Source organism: Glycine max, chromosome 9, assembly GCF_000004515.6.
Source record: "Glycine max cultivar Williams 82 chromosome 9, Glycine_max_v4.0, whole genome shotgun sequence".
Lineage (NCBI taxonomy): Eukaryota > Viridiplantae > Streptophyta > Magnoliopsida > Fabales > Fabaceae > Glycine > Glycine max.
Window position 1 is genome coordinate 12,655,644 of NC_038245.2, and position 8,076 is coordinate 12,663,719.

General features: G+C 32.5%; 1 pseudogene; it reads right to left on the reverse strand.

The window, feature by feature from the left end:
* Window positions 1–1,683: 1,683 nt before the first annotated feature.
* On the reverse strand, window positions 1,684–2,014 carry LOC102667339 (kunitz trypsin inhibitor 5-like; annotated as a pseudogene).
* Between the last annotated feature and the right edge of the window lie 6,062 nt (window positions 2,015–8,076).

Below are 8,076 nucleotides of genomic sequence, written 5' to 3' on the forward strand. Positions count from 1 at the left end.
TGTTGACCAAGTGGCCTCAATAACTTAAGAGGGGGTGAATTAAGTTTCAAAATTTTCCTACTAACAAACTTAAACCCCCTTTTAAATGATAGACTTAGAATGTAGAAGAAGAAGAAAAAGCAATCAATTTAACAATGTTCTTTTAAATGCCCAAGATAAAGTAAACTGCAATGAAATAAATGAGATAAGGGAAGAGAGAAATGCAAACTTGATTTATACTAGTTCGGTCATTTCCCGTGCCTACATCCAGTTCTCAAGCAACCCACTTGAGATTTTCACTAACTTTGTAAAAAACCTTTTTACAACTTCTGAACACCCAAGGAATCCCTTTCCCTTGTGTTCAGGAAACTCATAATTCAAGAGACAACCAATCTCTTGATTACAACCAACTTTCTAAGATGAACAGAAAAATTTCTCTCCTTTAGAGTGGATAATACAAATTGAAGTTTCTAAAGGAATTTCTCTCTTTTAGAGATGATAATACAATTTGAAGTTCTTGGATGAACTCTTAATAGATTTGCATGTGTTTGCCCAAGAGTTGTTGAGAGAGCATTTGGCAATGAAGTTTTCTTAGAATATCTCTCTCTTGCTTTTCGAAGTCAGACACACATATATATAGGCTCTTCGTGCCTTTTCAAAATGGTTTGGAGATATGTGTCTTTTCAAAAAGCTTTTTATGAAATTTTTCACTGGTAATCGATTACACAATTATATTTTGAAGGGTCATGACTTTTCAAATTGAATTTCAAAGAGTTTCGTTGTTGGTAATCGATTACACATCAATGGTAATCGATTACAACTTTTAAATTCAAATTTCAAAACCCTTTTAAAAGCTTATTTTTCAAAATTGTCTTCTGGTAATTGATTACACTGCCTGGTAATCGATTACCAGAGCCTTGATCTCTTGGGAACACTTTGTTTTGAGACAAAAGCTTGATCTTGAATTAATCTTGAAGCAATGCTTTTCTGTTGAAGCAACCTTGTATTATTCTTGAAGCAATGCTTAACCTTTGAATGTTTGTTGAAGTAATCTTGTAAGCAACCTTGTTTGATTATTTTTTGGCATCATCAAAATCATGTATTCATACATTCACATTCTCTCCCTTTTTTATGATGGCAATCATTATCAAGCAAACTCTTTTTGGCATCATCAAAACCTGCATGATTCACACTGATGAGAGGCCACTGCGTATGTTTTACCGTGGTCCCACAGTGGGTGCCAAATGTTTTTGCCAAAATTCAGAACTGTGACACGTCAAGATGGATGTGGTTGAGTAGGGTCCCGAACTTCACACGTCAGCTTGGAGAGGTGCAAGATAGTCATACCTTGTAGATAATGTGGCGTTATAGATAATTTAATACCTCTCAATAGATAAGAGATTCAACTACATTTGAATATTAGTTAGGTTAGAGATAACCTGTTTATTGGGGAGCTCGGCTGCTAAGGGCCAGGCATCCACGCTCTTGTAGCAAGGCTGATGTGGAGGATGGACATGTTTCTCTAAGTGCCACGTAGGATTTGTGGGTCCTGGATAGTACACCATTAATTCATGGGCTTCCATGTAAGCTTAAGCTTGTAGGGGAGTTAGTCCTTAGCATGGTATTGAAACTTAAGCAATTTGGTGGTGGAGCTACAGTGGAGCAACGAGGATTAGACTTGTGACCACTTGGTGACAAAGGCTCTCAAGGATAAGACTTGATGTTGAGATCGATTGAGGTTAGTATGACACCACTTTTGGCATTGTAGGGTGTGAAGGTAACTGGGTGCCTTTGAGACTTCAAGCTTCTCTTGCACCACAAAGAACGAGCATGTGTTGTTGTCACTGCTTGAAATTGTTAGGCCTCCACCTTTGCCTTTGAACACTGACAGAATGTAGTACTTGACACCTATTCTCAGCTTGTGACTTGAGGTGTCAAGCACTACTTCTGGTGCTGCTTCAGCAATGCCAATAAAGGGTTCTATGGTGAAGGCCAAAAAGAGAATGGAAAATGCTAAGGCTGAAACCTTCTTCATGTTTATATAACTTAAAAGAGAACATGAACTTTTTTTTATTATTAAAAATTGAAGATATTAGAAAATTTATAATAATTTACATATTTTATTTAACTAATTAAATTAGATTTGGATAAATAAAAGGAAATATGATTTTTTTTTGTCTTGGATTAATTATTCAATTTGTATAAAGATAATATTTTTTTGTGAGAGAATGATGACATAGGGGAGTGGGTTGTGGGTCACACTTAAAATCTTTGTATTAATACAAATTCTCTCTTTGATTGTAGTGAGGACACGGGTTCATGGAAGACATATATGATATATCAGTATATGCAATGTATTCTCCCACATCCTTATCTCTTAGTAATGTGCTAACTTTTTTACATATGTTCATTATGAAGGAACTATATAACCATTGTCCAAAACCAAAAGTCATTTTCAAATCACGCCAGACGGAAATAATTGTCGACAGTTTTTTTTTCCTTCATACATTGTATACTTAATTTCATGCATCTATATATACTACTGTTTTAATTGGAGCTATATTTTCAAAGTATAGAACTGTAATCAGCGTCCAAAAGTCATTTTTGAAATCGTGTCAAACAGAGTCATAATTTTGTAGCTAATAAAAGAAATTTTAAATCATTATAGATGTGATTAATAGTGTTATAGGATTATTAAATTGTCTAAAATCTACCTCATAAATTTAGTTAATAGGGTCACGAGATTATGGAAATATTTAGAAATTAGCAAGTTGCTGCATACTCGATCTAAGTGCCATATTCGATTTCAGATTTGGTCCCTTGGTTCTAAAAGAGATCTAGGCAACTAGGACCATCTTAAACTTGTTATGCGGTACTAATTTGATGTAGATGCATAACAGATATATAGTTATATATTTTATTAAAGTTTTAAATTATTATCTTAATATGTATTATTAAAGTACTAATTTTAGGATTATACTGTTTAGTGTGAACTACATTTCGTGAAGACAGTACGAAGGCGTGTTTCTTTTTTCCCCATAAAAACGAACTTTATACTTTTTTTAACTTTTAATTTTTTATTGTTTTAAAAAAGGATAACAGTAGTCCGCTTATACATGTCACTTGAAGAGGATATTCATTGAAGTCAATTCTTCATTGTGTGTATTCTATTTTAAACATGTCACTTACTTTTCTTTGATGTGCAATTCTGAATTGAAAATAGTTAGCAGTAAAATTTCATTTTCACAACTGCAAAAATGTCATTTAATGATGATTAAAAACGTCATTCAATAATGGTTCAAAATCGTCTTTGAAGTCAATGTTATTGAAAGTTAAGATTTTCGACGACGATTTCATTAAAAATCATCTTAAAAAAAGAAATCCTTCTAAAATGATTTTTAGTTAAAAATCGTCTTAAAAAGATGTCATTCTAAGACAGTTTTTAGTTAAGAACCGTCTTAATATATATATATATATATATATATATATATATATATATATATATATATATATATATATATATATATATTCTAAGATATTTTTTCAAACAATTGTCTTAGGATATCTTATTTTAAAAAAATATATATAATAAAATAAAATTATAATAAAATAGTAGATAAGGTAATAACAAAATTTCTATATCAATTCTAACAACTACATGAAATAGATTTTTTTTGGTGTTAAGAAAATAAATAAATGATGCGCGTAATTTGAATATAACTAACTGTCACTACATGTAATTGAGTTCATTTATGCAAGAACTTAAATTATGACCTCGATTACAACTTACCTTGTAACTTTAAATACTATAAAAAATTATAAACAAATAGGGTCAATACAATCACATTACACTTTCAAAGCAATCCTATAATAATTCTAAAAAATGTGATTGAATCACAATTGAAGTTGTAGTCAGTTTTTTAAAAACCTTGGCTAAATATATGAATAATTATGGAAGCAATTAATTAAAAACATAACGTACTATGAAGCTGCCTCTACTATGTTAAGCACATGAAGCTGCCTCTACTATGTTTCCTTCGTTTCCTTCAAAGTGGATGATACATTATTACAACTCTGACAAGTGTTTATTTCCACAACCACTTAGGAGAAATAGAAAAATACAATTTTTTCATGATAAATATCTATTTAGAAGAATTAATATTATGTACTTCATAATATAATATATGCACACAACATACAGTTATGTATATTATTGTTAGACAAGTGGTCTCAATAACTTAAGAGGGGAGGTGAATTAAGTCAAAAAATTTCTCGTTTAATTGACTTCTAAATCCCTTTTTAAATCTATATGTTAAGAATATTGAAAATAAAGATGAAAGTTATATCAACAGAATACTTCAAGTGTGCAAGATAAATAAAATATGCAAGATAAAGTAATCAAGATAGGGAAGAGAGGAATGAAAACTCAGTTTATCCTGGTTCGACCACTTCCTATGCCTACATCCAGTCCTCAAACAACCCACTTAAGATTTCCACTAACTTTGTAAAAATCCTTTTTACAACTTCTGAACACTCGAGAGATCCCTTTCCCTTGTGTTCAGGAAACTCACAATTCAAGAGACAAACAACTTCTTGATCTCAATAAGTCTTTAAAGAAAGTACAAATGTTTTTCTTTCTTTTAGAGAAGAAGATACAAGATGAAGTTCTTAGAATAATCCTTAATTGATTTGCAAGTGTTTGACCAATGATTTATTTTAGAGAGGCTAAGACAATAAGGTTCTGAAAACTCTAAAAGATTCCGTAGATAAGTCACATATTTATAGGCCCTTGGTGGCTTTTCAAAAACTTATGAAGGGATGTGACTTTTCAGAGTAACTTTAAAAATTTCCTCACTCGTAATCGATTATGATGCAATCCTCCCTAGGAAGGGACTAGTCACTAGAACCATGAGCAAGAGGCTCCAAGAGGATCGGGCTAGAATTGCTGAAGAATGTCCTAGGGTTCTCATGAACCTCAGGATAGATTTCATAGCCCATGGGCCAAGGTTGGGTCCAATTATCTTTGTACATATTAGACTAGGATGTCATTATATTTGGTCCTTGTATTTAGGGCTCCATAATGTAGGTAGGGTATCCTAGAAATATAGGATTTTTCAACCCTTGTATTTTAGGGCACCTAGACTAGTTTTTGTATTAGGGGTAGTTTTATAATTTCACATGCACTAAGTGAATATTTGATGTGTGTGTTGGGAAGTAAACTTAATTGAATTGGTAGAATCCCAATCCAATTAAATTTTAGAGGGGGAGGTGAGCATTTGCTTACTACACCCCATTGTCACATCATATAGTCACACTTTGTGCATGTCCTTCATGCTTTACATGCCTCATGACACCTAAGCATACTTAGTGGAGAATCTTGGAATTGATCTTGGATTACTGGGATGAACCATAACTAAAATTCACTAATCATAATTAGTGAAATTTTGGCTCCCCAAATTCAATGTTAAATTCAAGTGAAATTTGAATTGAAATTCAAATTTCCCTCTAATTTTGTGTGACACTTAGGCTATAAATAGAGGTCATGTGTGTGAATTTTTTGGAACTTTGATCATTTGAAAATTAAACTTCAGATTTCAGAGCTCTTTTAGAGCACAAAATTTCATGCTCTTCTCTTCCTCTCCCTTCATTCATCTCCTTCTTCCTCCAAGCTCTTATCCATGGCCTCCTATGGTGGTGAGTTTCTTCTAGACTCATCTTCTCCTTGAAGTGGTGTTTCCTCACTCTCTTCCTTCTCCATTCCGCTGCCATTCATCTTCCAAGAAGAAAAGGAATCCATTGATGAAGAAGATCCTAGGCCTACCAGCTCCAATGGAGCTACATCATGTGGTATCAAGAGCATCTTCATCTAGGTGATGTTCTTTTGCTTCCTCTATCTTTTTGTTCGATGAATTCTCTTTAATTCCTTGTTCTTCATCTTATTCTCCATGTATATCCTCCATTGTCTTGTGGTTTGGTGATGTTTATAGTAGAATCAAAAAAATAAACCGATTAAATCTTAGATCTACACTTGTTCTTGCATTTCTATGGTTCAAATTTTATAGATCTACTCTTGAATCATGTTTTTGTGTTGATTTTAGGTTCTATCATTTTTCAGTCATAATTTTCTTGTGTTGAACCTTTAGATCTAAATTTTCTTCCAAAATATTGATTAGGAAAAAAAAACACAAAAATCTAAGTGTAAATCACTTAATCCATGTTGTCTTAGAGTCATGTTTAGCCATAATAATTGTTACATTATGTTCTAAGTTTGTGTTGAATTTTGATTTTGTTGATTTAATTTTAGATACATTTGTTCATGTATTCTTCTCATTCTTAGTCTATCTTTTGAATTTTGAGACTAATTCATGCATGTTATTTAGTTCATAACATGTTCTAAATCAATTCCTAGAAGAAGTCTTGTTGTTGAACTCTTTTTTTTTCTAAGTTTCCTTCATGATGCCTATGATGAAGTTGAGTCGTGGTGCTGAGTTGTGGTTGGATTTGTGAATCAAAATAAGTCTTAAGCTCTCTCGAATTGTGTTATTCAAGATAATTGAGCATAAGCAAACAAAAATTGTAGTTATCCAAGCCTTAAGCAACATAAACACTACTCTTGATTTCTAGGTTGAAATTGCTGGTGCTGGCAGCTTGAACATACAAACTTGTATAAATTACTGGAAATTGGTCACTACGTTTTTTGAGCTGAAATTTTTACTGAATTTTCTAGACATTTGTATCAAAATTATAAAAAAGAACCAATAAATTTGGATTAAAGGAAAACATAAGAAAAATCACACAAGTTGGCAGAAAAATCAGTGTCCAGGAAAAAAAAAGTGAAAGGAAAGTGTGCTTGTTGTTTTGGCTCAAAATTTGTTCTATAATTGGTGCCTATTTTATACCAATCCTAGTTCTGAAATTTCAATTGAAAATTAGTATGAAAAAAAAATTGCCAAAACTAGAGGTTTCTTGAGTTTTTTTTTTAGTCTTTCTACTCTACTCTAGAGCCATTCTAGGTTTCTCTTTGAGTCCTAGCTTGCTTTTGTGTGCTTTTCATTGCTTTAATTGTTGAATAATCCTTGAAAATTTGTCTTGTTAAAACTCTATTGGTTTAGCTTTCATTTCATTTTTTTAGTCTTTGGTTATTGCTTGTCTCTTTGTTTCCTTGTTGGTGAGTTGCCATATAGGGAATTGGAAAGGAGGATTAGTGCTATCCCTTGAAGAATTTGAGTCAAGAAACAAGGGGAAAACCACCTTAAGAGCTATTGGACTAAGAAGCACTCCAAATTGAGTGAATCACCAAAGAGAGAACAACCACCAAAATTGAGGACCTTGTTGTAATTTTGTAATTGACAATTTACTTACTTTCATTGCTTTCAAATTTTGTAACAAAAAGGTCTTTCATTGGAAGTAAGTTGGGAGCCTCCAATAGGTCACCCTACTTCCATTTGTGTGTAATAATTTTAGGCAATTTTCCATTAGGATCGTGAGTGTTTTGTTGGGAACCTTAAATGTGGTCCTCCAAACACTCTTAGGATTCGCCTAGTTTACATTTCTTGCTTACTTTCATAGTTTGTTTCCTTTACCTTCCATTGTCAAACTGCCTAGATAGCTTGCCTTTTACCAATTAGTTTTTATCGTATCTTTCACGCCTCTTTTAGTGTTTATTTTGGCTAGTTTCAACCATAGTTTCTTTTACCTTTTGTTTTCAAACCCCCAACAAGAAAGAACCACAACTTAGGAACCAACATGAGTCTTTATTCTTCATCAAGTGTTAATGGTGAGGGTTCTACTCCTAAGGACCCCATGTATAAGATGTTAGATGAGTTGAGATCCCTTAAGTTGTGGAAAGAAAAACAAGACAGAAAAGAAAAAAGGAAAAAAAAGAGTGGAAGAAATAAGTCAAGATGAAAGAGAGAAAATAAAAGAGGAAGAAAGAAGAAAAATAATGAAAGAAATGAAAAGAGAAAAACATGATTCCTATAGTAGTCATGACTCTTGTAAGAGTTTAAGTGAAGAACTTAGCGACTATTATAGAGGGTGCCATAGTTCACATGGTAAAAATCACTCCCAAAGAAGAGAAAATGATAGAAGGCCTCA